The sequence below is a fragment of the Halichoerus grypus genome, chromosome 6, assembly GCF_964656455.1.
Source record: "Halichoerus grypus chromosome 6, mHalGry1.hap1.1, whole genome shotgun sequence".
Lineage (NCBI taxonomy): Eukaryota > Metazoa > Chordata > Mammalia > Carnivora > Phocidae > Halichoerus > Halichoerus grypus.
Genome location: NC_135717.1, coordinates 126,366,253 through 126,393,105, shown reverse-complemented (window position 1 = coordinate 126,393,105; position 26,853 = coordinate 126,366,253). Strand labels below are relative to the sequence as shown.

The 26,853-nt window shown below is 36.9% G+C and overlaps 1 protein-coding gene and 1 pseudogene across 6 annotated transcripts in view; both read left to right on the top strand.

The window, feature by feature from the left end:
* TAFA2 (TAFA chemokine like family member 2) overlaps window positions 1-26,853 on the top strand; it is a 461,307-nt gene that overhangs the window by 204,546 nt on the left and 229,908 nt on the right. The gene's annotated exons all lie outside the window — the stretch shown is intronic.
* Window positions 16,690-17,559, top strand: LOC118555025 (large ribosomal subunit protein uL11 pseudogene; annotated as a pseudogene).

The following is a 26,853-nucleotide window of genomic DNA, read 5'->3' as shown; positions in this document are numbered from 1 at the left end:
TTGTCAGTTCCTGTACTCATTGTTAAACTCTACATGCAGTTATGTATACGTGTAAATTTATGCACATCGATTAAATGACTACTGTGATAATTTATTTAAAACCTAAATATGATCCCATTTATAAAATATATAGCTGAAGTGCTCTTTAGAACAATAAAAGTCTAAAGAGTTCTCCTGGCTACTTCCTCTTGTGTAGCCTCTAATCTGAATGGACCTTTAAAAAACCACAAAAGCTTTAAAGATACATGATGGAAAAAGGCAACTAACTCAGCCTTTACAGCTTTTTCTCATGCTTATTAACGTCTTCCCTTAGCTGTTGCTAAATAATTTAACCCTGTCTTCTGCACTTGGTTCAGTATGGCTGAGTGGAAAGAGCTGTGTGAGTTAGAAGTCTTGAATTCTACAAATTGGACAGCCTGCTAGTCTGTTTCACCTGCAAGAGTATATAAGCTCCATGAAGCAGGCACTCGGCTCTCTTGTTCATCTTTGGATCTGAAGCATTTATCATCATCTAAATTGATTTGTTTCACAAATATTTGAATGCTTTCTTTGGGCCAGCCACTGTTCTAGATGCTGGTGATAGCACAGTGAAAGAAACAGACACAATCCTTGCTTTTATGGTGTTTATACTCGAGGAGGAAGATATATGTGATAAGTGCTTTGAAAGACAAGATAGCTGTATGTGTAGAGGGGCACAGTGCTATTCAGAGTGGTTGGGGAGGTCTCTCTGCTCAAGTGACACTTGAGTAAAGCTAGGAATGAGCCATGTGGATATATGGGGATAGAGAGTTCAGAACAGAGTAAATAGCATGAGACTCTGGGATGCTTGATGTGTTCAGGGAATAGCAATAATAAATACAAACAAAAATGACTAAACCTGCAATCATAGAGGTGTTCGTAGTAGGACTTGAGGCTATTAGCTTTATCTATTTAATAGTGGCTTTTAAACTTGTTTTCAGCCTCTGAACAGGAGGATATTGCATTGACTTCCCTGATTCTTAAATTGCAGGGGCTTCAGATTGGTTTAAAACGCTGATTAATAGTCCGTGGCTCCTAGGACCTAGAATTCCACCCTTCCCAATTTTTCTTACTTGGTTGTAATAGCAGAAAGTTTCTGAGGCTGAATGTCAGTAGTAATAATCTGAATGGGAGTTTTTGCTTGTTTTCTGCCCCAAAGGTATCATTTTGGATCTCACCGGGTATAAATGGGAGAGTGGATTTATGGGACTTGTAGCTTATTTAAAGGAAGAGAGGGTGTTCCATAGAAAATGCACCACATTCAGCATTGTACAGTGTTTTAGCTTTGCTATAGTCGATTCTATGACTGAGCCTTTTTCAACTATGACATATTTTATCTCCTACTCCACCCAAATTACATTCCAGCTGTCAAATTTGTGCTTTCAAAAGTAAGCCTGCTTGGGACACCTGGATGGCTCAGTCAGTTAAGTGGCTGCCTTTGGCTTGGGTCATGATCCTGGGGTCCTGGGATTGAACCCCCATCAGGTTCCTTGCTCACTGGGGAGCCTGCTTCTCCCTCTGCCTGAACTCTCCCTGCTTGTGCTCTCTCTCTCTCTTTGACAAATAAATAAAGTCTTTTTTTAAAAAATAAGCTGCCTTTATTCTCCTTCTTCTTCTTCTTTAACTAAATTTAAATGTGGATTCATAGGGTGGGGAAGAAAATTAAAGAACTTTAAAATACATGAGAAGCCACCCATTTTTTTTCTCACCCAGTTGCTGGTGGGAATGTAGTCATTTTGGAAAGCAATCTGGTAGCACTTGGTGAAGTTAAGTTAGCATATGCTCCATGACTACTCACTCAGGCCTAGGTATACCTTATAGAAAATTCTAACAAAGGTGAAGGAATATGCTTGAGAATTATCTTTCTCATCTATCTATTTTCATGATGTTAGGAGGGATATTTGAGAGTTGGAGGCAACAAAGATGGTCCACAACTAGGGAACAGAGGAGGTAAAATGTGGAAGATGTATGCCTACTAAGGGTACTTCAAGACAACAAACTAGATATGAGTAGAGCAACATGGATAGACATTAGATTTTGGATAGACAGTAAGAACCTGATATGAGTTAGGAGAGAAGAAACAACAAAAAATGAGGTGCATAGTCTAATACTACTCTTGTAAATGAAACACACTGATATGAACTTAATATTTTTATAAAGATGGGCATATTTAAGGACCTATAGCAAGCAGTTTAGGAAGGGAGCACTGTTTGGGGCAAGGGAGGATGAGGATTAACTAGAAATGAAACTAAAACAGGACAGAGGCTTTACAATAATGATGGTGGGCTATGAACTGCGAAAAATGATTAACTCTTCTTGCACCTGAGGTTCAAAACAGAGGAAAAGTCATGCTCTATTTGGAAATTAAATGATCGTTTCTGATTCTCATATATTGTGACTCCAGGAATACATTCCTGTGGGAGAAAGAGTATCTGGAAGCAATTTTAAATAATTCATGAGTATGAAATATACTTTAAAGATAACTTATGTAAAAGAAAAGAAAACATTTTCTAAATAAGCATTAGCAATAATGCTCCTGGTTAGTGTGGCATTTAGAATATTCTTTTATAGAACACGGGGTTGGTAAGGCTTGTCTATGGGGTATGGGAGGTGGGGAATGAACATAGAGGGCTGTTAATTATTCCTTTTTATCTCTTTATTTCCATGATGCTTTCTTTGTGAGACTTCTCTTTCAGTCTCATTCATCATATCTGCATCTTTTACTAACTGGCCTCCTTTTAGGCCCCTTCATTATGGTGATGGAGCTGCCTGGGGTGGGCATTCTGCTATGCACTTACTTTGTGGCAATAGTGCTTTTTCTCTTTGAGACTGGTTTTTCTTTTTCTTTTTTTTTTTTAATTTTATTTTATTATGTTATGTTAGTCACCATACATTACACCGTTAGTTTCTGATGCAGTGTTCCATGATTCGTTGCTTGCGCGCAATACCCAGTGCTCCATTCAACAAGTGCCCTCCCCAATACCCATCACCAGGCCAACCCATCCTCCCAGCGCCCTCCCCTCTAAAACCTTCAGTTTGTTTCTCAGAGTCCATAGTCTCTCATGGTTCATGAGACTGGTTTTTCTTCTCTTTTTTTCTTTCCTCTTATTTTCTCTGTTCTTAACTTCCTCCTTATGAACTCTCCTTCCTTTCCCAACTCTGATGACACTTTATCCAATTCAGGACATTTGGGCACTATACTTAAGTGAATTGCTAGAACACATATTACTTCACTCCTTCTGCACTGTTCCTATGCCCTGGCTATATAAATTCACTTGAATTTCAGCAATTTTAAAGTGGAAAGGGTGAATTTAGGCTGCCAGCTTTCAGTTCTGAAACGATGATAGAGTACATGAACACAATTTCACTAAATTTTTTCTGTTTGACTTTGTTCCTCTTTTTATTCAGGTGATAGAATTTAAAACCCATGACCTTTGAGATGTTCTTTAGTGGCTTAATTTTAAGGACTTCATCAATGATCTCCTTCTCTTGTTTATCCAGTAAGGCAGCAATTCCCTTTACCATATACCAATTACACTTAGTATTGGTTCCTCAAAGGATAATTACTATTTATCTAATTATGTGGTAAATGCAGGGACAGGTAATTAAACAATGTTCTACACAATTACAAAGTAACGGGTATTTGGGGGAGTTTGATCAGGATTCATTTTAATGGTAACTTATTTGATACCAAAAGAGAATAACATCAAGTTACTTCAAGGAAAATGGCAAATGTCATTTCATTTCACATTATAACCTATTACAGTTTAGCACTGAAGAAGCAAAGTGTATTCTCCTGTGAAAATGAATTTCACACACTTTCCTAGTTGCTAGAGAACTAGGTTTTTGGTTTTTCTGATTGGGAGGCAGTTGCAAGTGTTCATTTAAGAAATATTGATTATCTCCTTGTGTGCCTAGTTTGAAAAGCAATGCAAATGAGGGCAAGAATCAGCAAGCATAACTACGGCTCACTTGCGGCTTCAGTTCTTACAGTTTCTTGAAGTACGGTATGTTGGGGAGGAAAAACTTTCTTCTACCCTTCAAAGGTTCTTCTGGCTGGCCTAAGAATTTAATTGACATGAGACAGATTAACAGGAGAAAATAAAATTTAATTTTGTTTGTACAGAAACCCCACATATATGAGAGGTTCAAAAACAGAAAAGTAAAATGAGGTATATATGCCATCCTGAGCTAAGCAATGGGACCGGGGCCTGGGGCTTCAAAGTGGGGAGGAGGGCAATTCATAGGGCAGTAAGAAGAGCAAATATTTGCCAATCAGATGTTTGTTCTGCCATACAGATGGGTCATGCAGATAAAATTTATCTCTGATAGTAAACCTAACTTTGGGAAAGACTCCCAATTTAGATTCTTCTAGGGTGTTAAACGAGGGGTAAATATTTCTCTTGAGCCTGCAGGGTCTTGATTGCCTTCAGCTTAAAATAGTCTACATGCCAAAGTGGCACATTTTGGGGAGACCTCTTCTGAGTCCTTTCAGATGCACGGACTACTGGTATCACAGTCACTGATGGAACTGTCAAATGTCAGTTTCTGCCCTCTACAGGTTCTAATTCAGCAGGCCTAGGTTGAGATGATAAAAATCTGTATTTTATCTAGATGGACTCAAATGCTCCCCAGATGAATCCAAAGCATCTTCAACTCTGAGAGCTGCCAAACATCAGGAGGACACCCAGGTCTGCTGTGTGCTAGTGTGTGTGGAGACCTGTGGGCTGTTTCTTCTTCATCTTCTCCTCCCACTACTTCTGTCTGACCTACATGTATGCCAATTCAACTTTGTTCTCATAGGCAACTTTCTCCTTTCCTTTCAATTTCAAAATACACTTTCATTTTTGAAATGATTAGTCCCCCAATAAGAGTATTTGTCACAAAAATATTGTGACATTAATAAGAATATGTCTTGGAATGTGGGATATGATGTAGATAAGAATACTGTAAATGTAGATAAGGATACTGGATTCACTAAATTCATTTTAGAAGATATTTGTAAAAGATGGTAGGCTTTTTGAGCTCCTCATTAAATTCTGCTTTCAAAATAAAGGTTAATTTAATTAGACAATTAGGCAGGCAAAGTATTTTATATACATTATCCTTTTTAAGCTAACAATCTCATGTTGAGAGAAGTAATATTATAGTACTCATTTTCACATAGGAAATTGTGGCACAGAGAAGCTAAGTAGCTTGCTCAAAGTTGCACAGCTCAATAAATACTCATGGCTAAGTAAAACCTGAATAATGTTGCTATGGGGGAGGAAGAATAATTTTCCTTTTACTCTTTGATGGAGTTCAGAACAAGTCTCCCCAAAATGTGCCACTTTGGCATGTGGACTATTTTGAGCTAAAGGCAATCAGGACCTAGCAGACTCAAGAAAAATTTTTACCTCTCCCTTTACCTAAAAGAATTTAAATAGGGAGTCTAGCCCAGAAAGAAAGCTATTACCAAGAGATAAATTTTTATCTGAATTACCTATCTGTATGACAGGACAAACATCTAATTACCAAAGATCTTCTTACCCTGGGAATCACTCTCCTCCTCTTTGAAGCCTCAAGCCCCTATCCCATTCCTTAGCTGAAGATGGCATAAAGCCTCAATTGCCAGAGTTGTCTCTGGTCTTATATTCTTATCGGGGGGGGGGGGCATTAATGTGTAATTAAATTTGTTACTCTCTTGTTGGTCTGGCTTATGTTAATTTGGTTATTAGATCAGCCAAAGAGTCTAGAAGGGTAGAAGGAATTTTTTCCCTTCCCAGCACCTTCTAGGTTCTTGGCCAAAACATCCCCTATAATAAAAGTCATATTAACAGAAAAACAGAAGTTTAATAACAGGTATACCTCCTGTTTAATGGGAGATACTCAGGAACACTGAGTAATTCCCCCAAATGGCCCAAGACAACATCTTAAAAAACATCCTTAGCTAAGGACAAAAGATGTTGGAGGAAGGGGAGGCCAACTAGGGGAGGCTACCAGGCAAAGGACAGTAATCCAGGGTATGGTTGCTATGCAGATTTAAGTCTATGCCTTCTCTGTAGATAATTTTCTAGAGATTTAGACATCCTCTTTGTATAGAAAAGGAGACACACTTACAAATGGAGATTCCCTTATAAATGGAAATATCTCTTAGAAAAGGTCGATTATTTTTTGTTTTCACAGCTTCTCTTGTCTGCTATGTCCTAAAAATAATCATTATGCCAAAGAGACATATTCTGGGGGCAAATTCTACACCCCTTCAATGCTTAATCATGGTCAACATTGTAGGAATGTTTTCATTTTTATAAAAGGAATTATTAATCTAAAATAAAGAGGCAAATCTTTACTGAAATTTGTGTTATGATTTCCTTCTTTCCTCTTTACGTTTTCCACCCTCTCACTACTCCCTCCAATCAAAAGATGTCTGTGTACTGATCAGAAGAATTGAGGACACCACTATGTTTGCATTGTAAGAGCCTGGCTGAAAGAAAGACTGATGCTCACAGAAGTGGTTGTTTTGCACTGATTTATCTTATGGTGAGAGAGACAAAATGAAAGAATGGCTGTGTACTCTAGGAAATGACGAAGACCTGTAGAATTAAATGAATGCAGCCTAGAGAAAGCTAGGCTTTTAAAAGTAGTGACAATTTTACTTCATTTGTCTACCAGCTGTTAAGTCATAAAATGCAATTTTATTCTTTTTAGAGGCCAGGTATGGGGTTACTGAGTGAGTTTTACAAAAGAAGAGGTGTTAGTCAGAAAGGGGTTGCTGACAGCAGTACATCCATTGAGCTTTGCAATGGAAGCCACAACAGTCAGTATACACTTGGGTGAATAATGTCAAATAGGAAGGTCATTTTTGTTTCATAATTTGCTAGAGCTCTTCATAATATTTCTAGTGTAGATGTGAAAAACATAGACCATCTTTCAGGGAAGGAGATAATTAATATTAAGGATACTTACTCAATATTAATAACTTGGAGCCATTTTAAAATTTGGAGACAAAATGTTTTATCCAAAAACCCTGCAAAAAGGAGAAGTGAAATGCTGATCACATCAATCATTTGATAAAGCTTAGGGAGAAAAGTCTACTTGAGTCTTTCATTTGGTATTAAAGTACATGTAGTTTATAATGCCAATTCATATGAATAATTGCAAAATGTTTTGTGCTTAGAATAAGTTTTAAATTATCTCACTTTCTTTATAATGTTTGGATCTATTGTGGAGGAAGAATTTCCTCTGCTCTTCAGTCCTTCTAGCTGGACTAAGAATCAAATTGACATGAGACAGATTAACAGGAGAAAGTCATATTTAGTTTTGTATGTACGGGGAATCGACACAGACATGAAATTCCAAGGACAATAAGGCAAAGTGAAGCTTAGATAAGCTAGTGAGAGGGGGTTAGGGTCTGAGGATAGAAAGGGGAGGAAACCTATTAGCAGAAAGGTGAGAGATGTTTAGAAAACAATGGTTGCCCTTTTACGCAGATTTTTCATTAAAGAGGAATCTCTGTTAATTTTTCTTTTTCTGGTATAGGCAGGCGTTTGAGGGGGAGATAAAGAGCTTTTCCTGAACCTGTTGCATTTTTATTGCTTTTAATCCAAAATAATATTCATGCCAAAGTGGTCCATCTTGGGGTGGCCTGCTCTTGTTCCCTACAGATCATAATAAACACTGGTGATGTTGGGGAGGAAAAAAATTTCTAAGCCCTTCATGACTTCTAGCTGCACTAAGAATCAAATTGACAGAAGACAGAATAACAGAAAATCAAACAAAAGTTTAATAACATGTGTACCTACTGTATACATGAGAGAGACCTAGGAAAACTGAGTAACTTCCCAAAATGGCCAAAGCCATCACCTTAAATACCGTCTCCAGCTACAGACAAAAGAAGGTGTTGGGAATGAGGAATCAGTTATGGGAGGTTACCAAAACAGCACAGTGAACAAGAGTAAGGTTGTTATGCAGATTTAAGTTCATGCCTTCTTCATTGATAACAGTTTCTAGAGTTTAGAGCCAATCCCTGGGGAAAACACCCTTAAAATGGAGATTTCCTTTATACATATAAATGCCTCTTACAAAAGAGTAACTTCTTGGATTTATGAGCTTCTCTGTGTCTGAAGTTTTTTAAAAATAACCAACTTGAATAGTCAGTGTTCAGTAATCCATAATAATCAATATTATTCATATTGAATAATCAGTATGCCAAAGAAGCATGTTTTGGGGCAGCAAAATTTGCTCCCCTACACTGTTCAGATAAAAGCTGATTTAGATGATTCATGTGTGTTTCTTTTTACTTGCAGGGAGGGTCCACTTTAAAATTGTTTTTATAATTTTTATTTTCAGAGTTATGTATGTTAAAAGATAAACTGGGGCATATTCAACATTTTAAGAGTTTAATTGACCAAAAATTGATTGAATCTGGCAGTGCCAAACCAGAAGTCGTTAGGAGCACTCTACCTACAGGAGCCAGGGGAAAGACATAGAAAGAGTACGGAAGCAAAGAAAGGAAATTATTTGGCTACAGCTTAATGCCTAGTTGGGTGTTTGTGATTGGTTGTCCTTAGGTTTCAATTCTGTAACCTTGAGGCATTGAAAGGCTTTGGTTCTGGTTTGCTTACATGGGCCACCATAGCATTAGAGCCATCTTGGTCTGATGGCCACCTTGTTTAATTAATGGAACAGTAACTCAGGTTGTTGAAAAAAAAAAAAGTACATTGTTTTGATTGGGCAACTAGTGAGTCCATTAGTGGCTCACTGAAGAAGTTGAAAAGGCAAATTATCTCATCTTTGACCTTTTCATCTATAAGAAATTCTTCCAAACCAATGAAAATGGGCAAGTGATTTTTAAAGGTCTACCTTTTGATGTTTCAAAGTAAGAAAACAAATACCTAGAATCACACCTACCTCTCCATTAGAAACTGTGCAGATAATTTAGAAATCTATTGGTCATCAGGCTTTGGTCTGCTGGATTTGCATTTATAACAACTACTGACTCTTCCCAAAATGATTGACTGCATAAATGTTTGCACATAACTTTATCTTAAATATGTATTAGCAATTGGTAGTGCATGCCAGTTCTTAGATGAACTGGTGATAACTGAGGCTTTTTACCAGGCAGTCAATTTGCAGAAGTTTAAAAAACAAAAAGATCTTTTCCTCATTTACGTAGCACACAGGTTTTTTCACCAAAGGAAACTGCATTGATTACTAATCTAAATACTAGTATTCTGTAAATCTTATAATCCCATGTGCTGTAGAGACTGGATTGCATTCTGCTGTGAGCATTGTGCAAAAGATCAGCTGCTCCTGGGTGGTATTGCTACTGTAACAGTGTGAGTTGCACTTTTAATTTGTCTTCCCATCTGACAGCACATCTAATTATACTTTTTAAAATCTGTTTTAAATGATACTTAAACATTTCATTGAAAGATATTTACATATAAGTAAAGATTAAATAAACAATTAAAAATGATATCATCAAATCCTTTTAATTCAACCACCCATTCAGTTGCATTTGAAATGTAATATATGTTTTGTTTTTCCTGAGCTAATTTTCAAGAGAACCAAAGAATGGCCAGACACTACTGATTAGAAGGGTGGTGAGAAATGAGAGATGACCTTTTCTGGCTTTGAAATTATTCAGTTACTTAATTTACATATCTGAGTATTTGGAAATCTTTTTGTACCACTGAAATTCCTTTTAAATTTTCCTAGATGTACACATTTGGCAAGAGCAGTGAATAGGACAGGAGCATGTATTTTTTAAATTAGAGATTGAAAGATTCAATCACACATCTTGAAATGACAGCAGGTTATAATTGCTTTTCTCTACTCCTGCTTAGCTTTTTTCTGTCTCTGTCTTAATTTTCAATATTGTTAACCTAGTAGCTGGTCTACTTACTAGAGCATCATTATCTTTACATAGCAGAGTATACGCTCCTGTTCTCTCTCCCTCTCTCTTTTTGGAGAATTTTAATAAGAATTTTTATTGTATCAGTGATGTTCTTTCTCCAGACATCTAATGATTTTGATTAGTATTTCAAACCATCCTCTAATTTAAGGCGTTGGTTCTTAAACTTTGGTGTACATTTGGATCTTTAAAAAACAACTGATGTCTGGCTCTCACCCCTCAAAGATTATAATTTAGTTAGTCTGGGGTGCAGCTGGGGTCTAGGGATATTGGAACTCCCACATGATTCTGATGTGCAGCAAAGGCTAATCCTCTCGAGGAGTAATCAGGTTTCCTTTAAGGAGTTCTGTGTTGACACAGTGGTTTCCAACTTGTTGGCGTGTTGGAATTACCTGGGGAATATAAAAAAATGATGCCTATGCTCCACCCTCCAGAGCTTGTGATTTAATTGCTCTGCATGACAGACTGGGATTTGGAATTTTTAAAAAACCCATGTGATTCTAATATGAAGACAAGTTTGGGAAGCACTGTGTTAAGCTATAATTAGAAAAAAGATCTAAGTGATATATATATTTTTTAAGGTTTTATTTATTTATTTGACAGAGAGACAGCCGGAGAGGGAACACAAGCAGGGGGAGTGGCAGAGGGAGAAGCAGGCTTGCCGCTGAGCAGGGAGCCGGACGTGGGGCTCGATCCTAGGACCCTGGGATCATGACCTGAGCTGAAGGCAGACGCTCAACGACTGAGCCACCCAGGTGCCCCCTAAGTGATATTTTCTAAGGAAATCAGAACTTATATATATTTTCAACATGTAGTCCTAGTTGGAGGCTATGTACTTGATTATAATAAGATATGAAATATAATTTCCCCTTGACTGTTAACATTATGTAAGTTGGGAGGGTTGGAGGACTTGGAACTCTTAAAACATTTTTGTAGTGCACTTTTAATTTGCATTCATACGTGTGCTCCCAGGGAGAAGACATGGACACAAATGACCTTTACTAATAGTATCTATAATCTGTCTTTGACAGATGTATAAAAACATGCATTTTTAAATGAGTGTTATATATTTGAAAAGGAACAAACAAATTGCTTTTATATAATTCACATGAATATTTTTATTTGGGGTCATAATATAGTAAGTCTTCCAATTTCTGCTACCAGTATTTGAATGAGGTATTGAGGTAGATGGGAAAATAATTCTTAAAGTGTAAGTTACTTGATTTGGGTCACTAGATTTTTGTGTAAGACGGATGCTCTATTTCCTAATTCCTTGTGTGGCAGCTTTGTTTTGCCAGCTCATCTCCTGCTGCCCAGCTACACCTCCAGATGATTTATTGCTGCCAATAATCTCTATTTCCAATGACACGTTTGTTCTTAGCTACAAATCATTTGATCTTTTAAAAAAGTCATTCTACTTGTTCTTCTTCCACTACATATTTTTTATTCTGTCCAGTTTTTTACTCCTGAACCCTTTTTTCATTTCTAGCTTCCTTAAGTTATCCAGACTTACTACCTTCATACCATGCTCATCAGTTAGGGTTTGGCTAAGAACACAGAGCCCACTCTGTGAATTGTAAATGTGAAGGTTTTAATGCAAGGATTTAGGATTCATACAACTTTGGAAAGGTTGGGACAGTGAAATTATCACTTCTTGGGTTTAGCTCCTGACTAAACCAATTTGAGGTCCTGCCTTCTCAACTTTTCCTTCTTTATAGACAGTGAGGATGCCCTTGCCCAGCTGCTTAACCTTTTATTGCGTATAACTTCTATTTCTTTATTCTCTTACCACGACTTTGAGTAGATTCAAGATTGTTGTATATTTTATCACTCTCTCTAACTCTTACCCCATTCAAGACCTAGATAACCTTTCCATTTTTTTTTCAAGAAGTCTCTGATCACCCTTTCCATGTGGCTTTTTTTTTTTTAAAGATTTATTATTTATTTGAGAGAAAGGGGAGGGAGAGAGAGAAAAAGCAAGAGCGAGAGCGCAAGTGAGCAGGGGTAGGGCAGAGGGAGAGAGAGAATCATGAAACAGTCTCCTCACTGAGTGAGGAGCCTGACACAGGGCTGGATCCCAGGACACTGAGATCATGACTTGAGTGGAAACCAGGAGTTGGCTGCTTAACCCACTGAGCCACCCAGGTGCCCCCATGTGATTTTTGAATGAGTATTCTACACTCAATGTCTTTGTGTCTTTGATTTGCACTCCTTTTTCTGCCCTGCTTTCTATACCCTCCCATTTTCTTCTTTTAAGTTCAATGATGATACGTTTTGCTATATCCATAACCTATATAGAATGAATTACTGAGGACAATTTTTTTCGTCTCCGAAGTGCTTTTTGAATTTTTCTTCTCTATTCCTAATAGGAGCACTCTAATCTGGGTATTCATAATGATTTTTGCAGGAGCTTGCTAACTGATGACTCTTGTTTCTGTATCCACTTCTCAGTGACTCCTCTTTCCTGGTCTGTGGTGCATTTAATGCATGTTTGTTAGGTGAGTAATCATCTAAAAATCGTGCTTCTGTTATGTCATTTTCTTCCAGAAGACCTTAGTTTTTGTTATTGCCAAACTCCTTTGACTATTGTAAAGTACCTCAGACTCTGGGCTCAATCTGCCATTTAATTCTTTTTTTTTTTTTTAAAGATTTTATTTATTCATTTGAGACACAGAGATACAGAGAGAGACAGAGAGCAGGAGCCGGGGGGGGGGGGGCGGGGGGGAGAGGTAGAGGGAGAGGGAGAAGCAGGCTCCCCGCTGAGTCAGGAGCCCAATGCAGAACTCGATCCCAGGACCCTGGGATCATGACCTGAGCGAAAGGCAGACGCTTAACCATCTGAGCCACCCAGGCGCCCCTGCCATTTAATTCTTAACGCCGTAACTTTTGAAGAAGAAAAAATTCATTTAGCTACATTGGTTGATTTCTTATATCCCAGATATGTTAACCCTTATTTGTTTATTTAAAATTTTGCCTATCCTTTTCAACCAGTTTTGTTCTTATCACATTTAACAAATTAGTTTCTTACATTGTGTTTTTTCTTTTGTGGTCATTATTTCTAACAAATCCAATATTTGGGGGACAGAAAATATTTAGATATAAATTATATTAGGAAAATTGGATTCTTCCATCAATTTATAGTTGCTACTAAGTCTGTCATGTGCAATTTTAGCCATTGTCAGTTCTTTTCTGATTTGATACCTACTAGTAATTTCCTTTATCATTTGGATCATTGATTTTTTTATTTATTCTTTTTTTATTGTTAGTGTCAAAAATAAAAAACAAGGACATTCTATTCTGTGTGTGTGTGTGTGTGTGTGTGTGTATTTTTAAGAATGAAGACGTAAGAATTTGGTGTACAGCTGGGTTAAACTTCTGTTTTGACTCTGTGCTTCTTAGCATGGCTGTCAAGGCCTTTAGCAACCTGACTGTATGTTCCTTTCCCATCCTATCTCTGACCTATATTTTTATTTGTCGTTTGCTTTAGCCATATTGGATTTCTTGATATCCTCTGAACATATTAAAACCTAATTTTTTCACACATCTATGTTTTTGTTCTTAAAATTCCCTCTATATGGAATATTATTTTGTCTTAGTTTTTGCCTTGTGAATTTGTGCTCTTCCACAGGGACAAGCTGAAATGTATATTGAGTTCTCTGATGCTTGAAGCCTAGTTAATATCTCCTTCTTTTGTGCTGTTACAATTTTCGTACCTTTTAAAAAGTACCGTGTTATGTTATACACGGTTTCACTATTAGATTATTGGCGATCAGATATATGTTTTCATTTTTTTTTTCACTCACTTAGTAGCTAGTAGCTCTTCCACTAGAGATGCCTAGGGATGCATGCCTCTCAATATTCATTGCTCTCTTATACAATGTATAAAATAAGACTTTGGCAAGCAGACCAGGCCCTATATTTTTAAAGTGTCTAATAACCACAAGCTGGGTCAGTATTCTACTCTTTAGTCATTGAATATATCTCCAGGCAGCCTTGTTTAATTATTGTTTTTCATATCCTCAATATAGTCTCACTAATGGAAAATAGACTATGAAGTTAAAAAGAAAAAAAGTTTATTTTTTTATTTTTATTTTTTTTTTAAAGATTTTATTTATTTATTTGACAGAGAGAGAGGAAACACAAGCATGGGGAGTGGGAGAGGCTTCCCACCGAGCAGGGAGCCCGATGCCGGGCTCAATCCCAGGATCCTGGGATCCTGACCTGAGCCGAAGGCAGACGCTTAATGACTGAGCCACCCAGGTGCCCCAGAAAAAAAGTTTAAAGTAGAGTTTTTTAAAAGAGATCTTTTTATCTAACATTAAAATTGGTTAGCATATGAATATATCTTTTTTATTTAATCATAAATGTATATTGTTCAGTGATAAAGCATTTATTGATTACTTAAGGTAAAATTATTATACTTGAAACAATAGAGCACAGCAATATCATAAAGTTGTTTTTGGCATGAAGAACTTCTAATTCATTTAGGAGAAAAGGAGAAAAATAATACTTGCTAAGTGTTTGCTGTATGATAGTTACTTTATGTGTGTGTGTTTCGTATACCTAATTCCTATTCATTTGCACAATCATATTATTCCATCGTGAAGAAATGTGGCTCAAAGTGATTAATAAATTCATTCAGGATAAACCTAGCTTGTGAGAAAGAATTTGAAATCAGCCAGTTTTATGTGTTTTTAACTGGTTCCACCCTTTACTAGTGATTTCATCACTAGTAAATGTGAGAATTCATTGAGATATGAATTCTAGGGCAAATTTCTTCTTTTCTCTATCAATTTCTTAATATAGTAAAATAAAATAATCATCCTCTTACCAATTTAACTGCATAGCATTGTTTTAATGATTGACTAAGATAAAATGTGAAAAATGATTAGCACAGTGACTGGAACAAAGCTCTCAAAAACTGGAAGCTACTGTGATTATCATCATGATTTAATCATAGTACCTCTGAAAAAATAAAGAAAGAGACCTATATCCACACAAACACAACAAGCTCAAAATGCTGCATGTGGGCTTGAAGTAATGACCCTGAGAGTGAGGCCCATGTTGTGTGTCTCATATTTTTATATAGTGGTTTAAAATGAGCAAGTTGCTTTAGTGTGCATTACTACTAAGCCATGTAAGATGTAGGGGGCTGAAGCTCAAGTTTATTATATTAACATACCATTGTATAGAATGGAGCTCAAAAAAAGTGGTGTTTGGCTTGGAGAATGGAGTGAGTTAGGGAAAAGTAAGAATACTGACAGAATTGTAATGGAAGTGCTGGTAGAGGTGTTATAGAAGATGCACTGTGTAGATAATATAGCATGATGAAAGGCCCAGAATTTGGAATAAACAAGTTGTATGTGGAAGAAGAAAATGAGGTCAGCTGAACAGAAATTTTTTTTTATTTTACTTTCTAAATCTTTAACCATCTCTACTTCCACCTAGGAGAGTAGCTAATGTGGGAAGGAGATAAGGAACATCTTTTCAACATGTTTTAAATGATAATATGTTGCAGTGATATCTATTAAGTGATAAATACCCATTGAACCAACATGAAGACCTCATTAAACAATGGTTGACCATGGGGACATTACCAGGCCAGAACCAAGATTACAGCAATGGGGGACTGCACACCTATTGATGAGGTTCAGTGCTCATGTGTATATGCTATTTGGACTATTATTTTCCTTATTGGAGAATGTCTGACAGTGGTGAATAGATCATCTTTATCTTTCCCCCCCATTCATATAATACTATGCAGAAACAGGTACTCCATAAATCCTGACTGTAAGTGCTTATCATTTTGCTTTCTTCTGATATGTTTTCACTCCTCCTGTCAGTATTCTTGATTGCTTTTCAAGTTTTGAATTGGAATGCTTAGTATTTCAAAGGAGGACATCCTTGTGAACATTATTTTGAATGGTTCAAGGAGCTGGTTCAACTTTTACTTGAGTTTCCAGTGCTTTGCAGTATTAGAGATTGAAAGAAGTGTGGCAGCCTGCCAGTGCTATTTGATATAATGCATGTGTTGTGCTGGACATATTTCATTCAAAGTGATAGAAGGAACAATGGGGGCGTAGTGTGTTCTTTAGAATCAAGTCATTGCACTAGATACATAATGGATGGCTGTTAGATTCTCTTTAACTTATCCTTTACAGTTAAGCTATTGTGTTTGACGACTTTGAACTTCCTCTGATATAGGACCCCCATGGAGCATGGATGGTTATTCCCAGTCTTTATGTCACTTCTTTGGAGCAAGTTAAGTCCTTGGGTTCTTCTTGGTAACCCCAGTGGGCCTAGCCCAGTGTTTATATTTAGCAGGTGATTAATTAGTGTCTCTTGATTGAGTTAATGACTGCCTACTTTCAGAATGCTACATGTGCTTCTCTGAATACTTAACACAATAGAATATACACGTAGAAAAAGATACGTTCAAATGTCACCTCCTCACTGAAGCTTGACCCTCGAGAAAAGATCAAGACACCCTGTGATCTAGTCCCTCAGCATTTCTCATTTTTAATTTGGAGCAACTTAACATTTCTTTGTAATAATATATGCATTCTTTCCCCAGGTCAGCTTGGGTATTCTTCTTCTGTATGTCTTCTGCTCACGTGGAAACTTACTTAACACAATAGAATATGTATATAGAAAAAGACACACATAGAAAAGTGACTATTTCATTGAGTGGTAGAACATAAGGAGTTTTGTATTTATTAGAGAAATCTCTCACTCCAGTGTTGTAAATATGTCTAGATAGTTTAAAACACCTCAAATAAAAAAGGAGGAAGATAGAAGTTATGTTAGCATAGCTGCAAGGAAGAACAAAATGGGCTTTCCTCCAATTATTCTTGAAATCGAATTACCCCATGCAATGTGTATCTACTTCCTTTGGATGCTACTGAGCAGAGCTCTTCTCCAGTGGATTCCATAAGTGTTCGTTGAAAACTTATATGCTCAGCCATGGCCTTGAAGTGTATGATTTAAAAGATGATTAATAGTTTTTTGGCTTTCGGCTTGGGGAGGCAAAGGTGCAACTTTCTTTGGTTGTCCCGAATCCGGGTTCATTGACACCAGCCACCTCCGCCATGCCGCCTAAGTTCGACCCCAACGAGACCAAAGTCATGTACCTGAGGTACGCCAGTAGTGAAGTCGGGGCCACGTCTGCCCTGGCCCCGAAGATTGGCCTGCTGGGTCTGTCTCCAAAAAAGGTCGGTGATGACATCGCCAAGGCAACCAGTGATTGGAAGGGTCTAAGGATTACAGTGAAACTGTCCATTCAGAACAGACAGGCCCAGATTGAAGTGGTACCTTCTGCCTCTGCCCTGATTATCAAAGCCCTCAAGGGACCAGCAAGAGACAAAAAGAAGCAGAAAAACATTAAGCACTGTGGAAATACCACTTTTGATGAGATTGTCGATATTGCCCAACAGATGCGACACCGATCTTTAGCCAGAGAACTTTCTGGAACCATTAAAGAAATCCTGGGGACTGCCCAGTCTGTGGGCTGCAATGTTGATGGCCGCCACCCTCATGAGATCATAGATGACATCAACAGTGGTGTGGTGGAATGCCCAGTTAGTTAACTACAAAGGAAAATGTTTCAATAAAGGATCATTTGACAACCAAAAAAAAAAAAAAAAAAAGATGATTAATACTCACTCATAGCTGTTAGATTAGAAAAAGAAATGGAAAGTAACAAGTGTTGGTGAGGATGAAGAGAAATTGGAACTCTTATGCACTGTTGGTGGGAATGTAAAATGGTACAGCTTGCTATGGAAAATAGTATGGTGGTTTCTCAAAAAGTTGAAAATAGAGCTCCCATATGATCTACCAATTAAACTTATTGGTATATATCCCAAAGAATTGAAAGCAAGGTCTTGAGATTTCATATACCCATGTTTGTAGCAGCATTAGTCATAAGTGCCAAAAGGTGCAAACAACTCAAGTGTCCATCTATAGATGAATAGATAAATAAAATGTGGTATGTACACATTTGGATGGAATGTTACTCATTCTTGAAAAAAAGCAAAATTCTAACATATGTTACAACATGAGTGAACCTGGAAGAGGACATTATGGTAAGTAAAATAAGCCAGTCACACATACATATAAAAAAACCCCCGAAACTACAATTCCAATTAAATGAGGTACCTGAAACTGTCAAATTCATGGATACAGAGAAAGTAGAAGGTCATCACCAGAAGCTGGGGGGAAAAACAGAATGGGGAGTTATTGTTTAATGGGTATAGATTTTCAATTTGGTAAGATGAAAAGAGTCCTGGAGATGGATGGTGGCGATGGTCTTTAACACAGCTGAACTGTACACTTAAATTTTACTATCTTAATCATTTTTATGTTTTGTATACCCCCCACACACCAACACAATGATTAAGACACAGTTCCTGCCTTAAGTGTTTTACAGCCTCTTTGTGGTGATGAGGTAAATGAGGTTATACTTACTTGAGGGGAATAGTAAAAGATGAGTAAGAGTGAGCTGCATGTAGAAAGAAGGAAGAAAGGTAGAGGACACTGGGAGAGACATATGAAGAAGCTGGAGGCTAGGATGGCTGAAGCTCAGAGGATGCGCCAAGCAGACAGTGGTATTAGATGAGCCTTGAGAGGGAGGCAGGGTCCATATTTTTCAGAAATTTCTAGGCCACATGATAGATTTAGTCTTTAACCTGAAGACTTGTTCATCAAATGCAATCAAATGTATCTCTGATGAGGTGTTTTGGGGGTTGCACAGTTCCATATTATTCTCGGGTTCCCATAATTAGGGCCACTGATCTGCTTGCAACCTCTGTTTTGTTCTGCCTTCAAAGTGTCATTTATGACTGGTTGAGCAGTAATAGCTCCATGATATTGTCAAAGTACTCTTACAATAGTCCATCCCTGGGAACTGGACTTCTTGTTGCTCCTGAGTTTCAGTTGGCTCTTGGAGCCTAGCATTTTTTTTATTTTTCTTACAGTTTTATTGAGGTAAAATTGACAAGATATTGACAGTGTGATGATTTGATATTCATATATATTGTGAAAGAATTCCTCCCCCGAGTTAATTGAACAAGTACACCATTACACATATTTACCTTTGTTTGTGTGTGAGAACATTTCAGCTCTATTCTCTAAGCAATTTCAATTATACGATACAGTGTTATCATCTATAGTCACCACGCTATACATTAACCCTTCAGACCTTATTCTTCTTATAACTGAAAGTTTGTATACCCATAAGTGATACCATGGGAAATTTGCCCTTTTTAAAAAAAAAAATATTTGAGAGAGAGACAGAACAAGGAGAGGGAGGAGGGGCAAGGGAGAGGGAGAAGCAGGCTCCCCACTGAGCAGGGAGCTCGTCACGGGGCTCGATCCCAGGACTCTGGGATCATGACCTGAGCTGAAAACAGATGCTTAACCAACGGAGCCACTCAGGAACCCCGGAATTTGTCTTTCTCTGTCTGACTTTTTTCACTTAGCATAATGCCCTGCAGGTTCAACCATATTGTTGCAAATGACAAGATTTTCTCCTTTTTAAAGGTTGAATAACATTCCTGCGTGTGTGTGTGTGTGTCTGTGTGTGTGTATCTCACATTTTCTTTATCTATTCATCCATTGATGGACACAGGTTGTTTCTGTATCTTAGCTATTTTGAATAATGCTGCTATGAACATGGGAATACAGGTATCTCTTCAAAATGTTGATTCCAATTCTTTTGGATATATACCCAGGGGTGGAGCTGCTGGATCATATGGTATTTCTATTTTTAATTTCTTAAGGAAACTTCATACTGTTTTCTGTCATGTTTGCATCAATTTATAATTACACCAACAGTGTGCAAGCATTCCCTTTTCTCTGCATCCTTGCTAGCATTTGCTCTCTCTTTTTTATAATAGCCATCCTAACAGGTGTGAGTTGATATTTCATTGTGGTTTTGATTTGCATTTCCTAATGATTAGTGATGTTGAGCACCTTTTCATGTACCTCTTGGCTATTTGTATATCTTCTTTGGAAAAAATGCCTGTTCGGTTCCTTTGCCCATTTGATTTTTTTTTTTTTTTTTGGCTATTGAGTTGTATGGGTTTCTTATATATTTGGGGTATTTGCATATTAACCCCTAATTGGATATGGGGTTTGCAAATATCTTCTTCCATTCGGTAGTTTGCCTTTTCATTTTGTTGATAGTTTTAGAAGTTTTGCTGTCCAGAAGCTTTTTAGTTGGATGTAGTTTCACTTGTTTATTTTTGCTTGTATTCTAATATTTAAAATAAACCTATCTTGCTCCTGATTGAATCCTTACCTGGTTACCCACACAGTAGATCACTTTTCTCCTGGGACAGGGATCTGTTCTTGTCAGTTACCTTCTCCTAAGTAATTGTTTGCTTGCATGGATTCTTAAGTATGAACTTTGCCCTAAATATTCTGTTTCTCTGCTCTGCTAAACTTTTGGAATTTTGTTTCTTTATTTTTTTTTAAAGATTTTATTTATTTATTTGAGAGAGAATGAGAGAGAGCACATGAGAGGGGAGAGGGTCAGAGGGAGAAGCAGACTCCCCGCCGAGCAGGGAGCCTGATGCGGGACTCGATCCAGGGATTCCAGGACCATGACCTGAGCCGAAGGCAGTCGCTTAACCAACTGAGCCACCCAGGCGCCCCTAAACTTTTGGAATTTTGGATTATGTTGGTAATTAACCTTCGAATATCTGTACTAATCTCTTGATGGGAAACTAAAGATGTGTAAAGCATTTTTATTTGACAGGCATATATAACTTAGTGGAGGGGCTACAGATAACTTTCTAATACGTATCAAGCTACAATGGGTATTGTGATAATAGTATGTAAGTAAATAATTCTCTGGACACATAAGAAAACCATTTTTACAGGGGATGGTGGGGAGGAATTAGAGAAGGTTTTATATAGGAATTGCAAATACCGTTTGGATTGGGTCCTAAAGGACAAATAGAATTTTGGTATGTGAAGAAGAGAAGAAAAGAAAGAAATCTGGCAAAAAGAACAAAATGATTAGTATTTGGCACTGTCCCAGTTACATAGGGTGCCTTAAATATTTGTTCAATGATGGTTGGATGAATGAATGAATAAATGTGTGGGATGAGGAAGAGGGAGTAATCAAAGAAACTCATTGTTGCTAATTTTGCTAACTGGGTATGTGGCCATGCCAAGACTCAGGAGCTAGAGCAGTGGCAGATTTGGGTGGGGTAAGGGAAGAGAGGGCTATTTAGCATATCTGTGAATTTGAGGTGCTTGGGTGCATCTTGTGGAGGTTACAGCATTCTCATAGCTCAACCTTAGCATTCCTCAATTAGCAGCTCATGGAAGGGGGTTTCTCAGAAGAAAGACAATGTGAGAGAGATAATTTGGGGGATTTTTATAAAAATCCAGGTTAAAATGACTATCCAAATTAAGATATTGGGAATATATCAGAAGGAGGGATAGGATTTCCTAATAAAGAATTTATATGAGAATATAATCTGAAAACAATAAAATCTGAATATAAACAGCATATATTGATTATGAAAGAAATTAAACAAAAGCCAGATAAGCAACAAGAAAAATTTTATGACTCAGGTCTCCAACCACTCAGAGTACATTTTTCAGAATTACAAGCTTGGCTATTATCTCCTTTTAAACTCTATGGTGACTAGAGAGAACACTACTCTAGGAAAAAGAAGACCCGGTCAAGCCTTCTATGTATAAAAGACGAACTATATCAAGGACATAACTTATTTTACTTGAGGTCTGTTTTGAATTAAGCTGTAAGGCAAATACTTAAATTACTGTTCAGGGATTTGGATTAAAATATGAAGATAAACAGGAAATCCTAGAATTTCTATATTAATTGTAAAGCACATAATCGTTAATGAATGAAGAACGAATGTGGCATTTTGTTGGTTTTAATGTAAATCAATGTAAGTAGTGAAAGTATTGTAATTGTCATCAGCAAAGTTCAAATTTTGAGTTCTAGTGAAAAGGAAAAAGAAGCATTAGTTTAGCTTTCTGTTGATTAGAGGGAGCAGTATTCTGAATTAAAAATGTAGTAGAACACTGTCTCCTGTTTGTAGATAAAGCACTAGATCTACTTATCTCAAAAACTGTAGATAACAAGATAAATCAGATAAATTTGGAGAATCTTTCTAAGCAAAGCATTTGACATTATAAAAGATATTAAAACAAACTTGGAAAGCTACAAGGACATTAACCTCAAAACAAACAAAACAACCAGCACATGGAGAGCCTGAAATATACCCTATTACATACAGAAGTAAAAAGAACAGCTCCCTGAAGTTGGTGTCACAGGACCTGATGTGCATCGCTGCTTTACTATTCAGTATTTTTGTGACCTTGGATGAGACATTTACTTGCTTAGACTATAACTTCTTTACCTGTGAAATAAGGGGGGAAAGAAGCTGCCTCATTGGCATTAAATTTATATAAAAGTGCTATGGAATATGAGGCATTTTATCACGCTAAAAGCTTTCAGGAAACAAAAGTGAAGGTTTAATTCTAGAATAAAATTTTGATTAGAAATTATGTAATCTTATCACCAAAAAATGACCACAGTTATATAAAGAGTATATATACTCGGATAGAGAGATATATCCAAGTAAAAATTATAGGCCCCAAGTTGATAGCAAATACAGAAAGGAGAAAAAAAAGAGTTCTATTTTCTCTGTTTTCATCAGGATGTACATGCAAATGTTTAGTTTAGCAAGGAAAGTTTGAGATTAGAGGGGTTTTTCATTGAAATAGAATTCAGTGGCTATAATTAGAAAAGGCACAAGAATAATTTAAAAAATGTGTTGAAGGAGATCAAGAGCTACAAACTCCTAACTAATTATAAATAAGTTACAGAGATGGAAAGTACAGCACAGGGAATATAGTGAATAATACTGTGATAACAGTGTACGGTGTAATGTGTAGAATTGTCAGATCACTATGTTGTATACCTGAAATTAATGGAACACTGCATGTCAACTAAACTTCAACTAAAATAAACAAATAAAGCCTAATGGTCCAGGTAGGCAATTTGTGAAAACATGTTGTGATATGAAGAAAAGAGGATTCTAGGTCTTGGCTTAGGAACAGATCTGATAAATTTAATGATGAATGATTACACAACTGTGTGAATATACAAAAACCCAGGGTGCCTGGGTGGTGCAGTGTGTTAAATGTTGACACCTGGTTTCAGCTCAGGTTGTGATCTCAAGGTCCTGAGATCAAGTCGTAGTCAGTCTCTACGCTCATGGCGGAGGCTGCTTGACAGTCTCCCTCTGTCCCTCTCCCCCCCAAAAAAATAAAAATAAAGTTTTAAAAAAACATATATGTACTAAAACCCACTGAATTATATGCTTTTATTATTTTTTCTAAATAGTTCACATATTTGCGAGAGACAGAGGTAGCGAGAGAGATAGCGAGAGAGAGAGAGAGAGAGGGTCTGGGGCGGAGGGGGAAAAGCAGGCTCCCCACTGAGCAGGGAGTCTGCTGCTGGGCTTGATCCCAGGATCCTGGGATCATGACCCTAGCTGAAGGCAGATGCTTAACCAACTGAGCTACCCAAGCGCCCCGCATTGTATGCTTTTAAAGGGTGATATAGCATGTGATTTATATCTCAATAAATTTCTTCTCTAAAAAAAGTTGAAAGTATAATTGACTGATTCCTACAATTTTTTTTTTTAAGATTTTATTTATTTATTTGACAGAGAGAGACACAGCGAGAGAGGGAACACAAGCAGGAGGAGTGGGAGAGGGAGAAGCAGGCTTCCCGAGAAGCAGAGAGCCCGATTCCGGGCTCGATCCCAGGACCCTGGGATCATGACCTGAGCCGAAGGCAAAGCTTAATGACTGAGCCACCCAGGTGCCCCTACAATTTGTTAAATAGCTAAACATTGATTTATAATTGGAGGATATAGTCCTTATGATCATGTGAGTAGCAGGAAAGAACATCTGGGAGGGGAAACTAAGAGACCAGATTCCAGTCCTTATACAATCACTTTCTGAGCTGCTCAGAGTATATTTCCTCACCTGAGAAAGGAAGTTAATCATAAAGCATTTTTCAAGGGTTGTTGAGGTAAAATGAATCAACATAAATTTAGTGAACCATAAAACTCTATTCAACAAACATATTTAACCCCAAAAATATGCTTAGCAGTATGTTAGATATTAGGGATATAAAGATAATTGGACAAAGCTTGTTCCCTTAAAGAACACACAGTGTAATGGGCTAGGTGCCTTACTGTGCTATCTTATTGCCACTTAATTAGCTATCTGTGCAGAGTGATCTAGAAGCCCAGAGAAAGATTTTGAAACTAGAATCATAGTAAGAAGCACCATACAAATTTGAGATACTAAGGTTTATGCCTATAGACTTAAAATGGTGAGTGGTAAGGAAACTATCAAGTTATTTACATATGAAATTTAAAGTGTGAAATTAAAAAGAAAAATATGCAATTAAAAAATTAAATAAAAAATTGCAGCACACAAAACTAGCCATGTTATTGGATACAAAATAATGTACTGAAACTTTTGATAAACTGTTAATTTATGAGATCATTCCAAATGTTTAAAGAAAACATAGAAATGTTTACTTCTAGCTGAAGAAAAAGATTATGGAAAATGAGTAATAATATATAAAATCAGTTTAGCCAATCCCTGTATTTATTAGACATTGTCTCTATTTTCCCACCTCCACCAAAGGGAGTAATGTTTGATGTTAATGTGATGGACATAATTTCCAAGTCTGGGACCCATTCTGTTGCTCTATTTCTTTGTTCCTACTCACTAAAACATATATCTGATAGATATTAATGATAGAATTTGTAAGTTGGCTAGATGTGATCACGTAAACAAAAGTAGTCAATTATATATTTTTTTCAAGATTTTTTCTTTATTTGAGAGAGAGAGAGAGTGTTGGAGGGGGGAGATCAGAGGCAGAGGGACAAGCAGACCCTGTGCTGAGCGCAGAGCCTGACATGGGGCACGATCCCGGGACCCCAAGATCGTGACCTGAGCTGAAACCAAGAGTCAGATGATCAACTGACTGAGCCACTCAGGTGCCCCTATTTTCTCTATTCTAGCAAGAAATATCTAGAAATGATGCCTTTCTCATCATGGTACAACTACAAAATATTTAGAAGTAAATTTAACCAGAAGAGTAACAGACCTATACAAAGAAAATAATGACATCTAATTAAAACCATAAAGCAAAATTTGAATAAAGGGATAGATACATCATGTTATTGGAGGGAGAAGGCAATATCATGAAAATGTCAATTATATTTCATGCAATTTCAATGAGAACCATAACAATTATTTTCACTGGATCAAATAATCTTAAAGTCTAGATGGAGGAATAAATGTCTTAGAGCAGCCAACAAAAATGTGAAAAAGAACAGCAAGAAGTTATTTTTCATATCAGATATCAGAGCGTACAATTAGGCTTCTGTAGTCAAATAATTATGGGAATAGAAGAACAGATTAGTAGAAAAGATTAGAGAATAATGAAAATGTTAAATATATGGAATTAATCCTGACAAACACAATGGCTTCAATTTTTTCTGGAGGAGAATAAAAATGGATCCTCGCCTTGTGCCATATACAAAAATAAATTTCAGACAGATTAAACTCTAAAAAGTTAAAAATGTATAAATGATTAAAAAAATGTAGGTGTTATTGCCAAAAAAAAAAAATTGTACTTAACCACTTAAAAATGGAAAACCTATGTATGGAAACCAAAACACACAATGGATCTGAAAAACACATGTGGTCACGATGGTTAATATTTATATGGATAAGAAAATGTATAAGACAAAGGCAAACAGCCCAAGAAAAATGGGCAAATGTTATGAATATGTGATTCACAGAAAAGCAAATACAAATGATCAACAAACATATGAAAGAATGCTGAAATTTATATGTTGAGAAATGTAAATGAAAGCAAAAATGAGATATTCATAAATATTAGAATGGCAGAAATTCAAGACTAGTAATGTAAATTATTGGTAGGAATATAGAAAAAAGATTGTTCATATATTGCTGATGGAAATAGCCTCTTGCAAAGGTCTTTGGAAAAATTTAGGGTGGTGTGCTGTTGTAGATGGAGGCTGAAGAAGATGGACAGAAGATAAGGGGACATGGGAAGATAAATAAAAAGGGAAAGGAGGAAAAGAAGACTGCCCTTTCCAAAAAATGTGAACCATATTTAGGCACTTTTTGTGTGTGTGTGTGGTATATATATACGCAATGGAATATTATGCAGCCATATTTAGGCATTTATGTGTATTTGTACATAATTTAAATTGAAAGCCTTGACAGACAAAAGAGGAAATTATCAAAATATGGCTGAGAGAAATGGTACTAAAGGGTAACTATGAATTTGCCTGTATTTGCAAAAATCATCTGTAAATTTTACTATTTTTGTAACAAATTACTTGTAATCCATCTTAAAACTTGTGCCACAGTTATCAATCTCTATTCAGTGCAGGGCTTCCCTGTATTTTTCATCTCCGAGCACACATCGGGAATGATAATACTTGCTTGGAACACCGGCATGGTGGGGGAGGCTGTTTGGGGGTGACTTCTGACGTGCCCAGGGGCTCTGCTGCCCCAGGAGAGGTTCTGCTCCAGAGAACCGGAGCGCTAAAATGTTTGGCCATACAGAACGCTATAATTTCCATTTTAATGATAAATTATTTTCTATTTTATTTAACCAGGAATTCTGTTGTTACGTACGTATGGGTCATAGTAGCTCATGCTAAGTTTTTTTAAAAAAGGGGTAGTAAATCCTTATATCCCATAACCCCAAATTTCTCTTCTGCATGGAATATTCTCAAAGCAAGCATTGAATGCATGCTGAAGAAAGAGATGTCTATGGCTCATTCATTCTTAATATTTAATTTTCATAGAATCATCTTTTGGATTTTATCTTT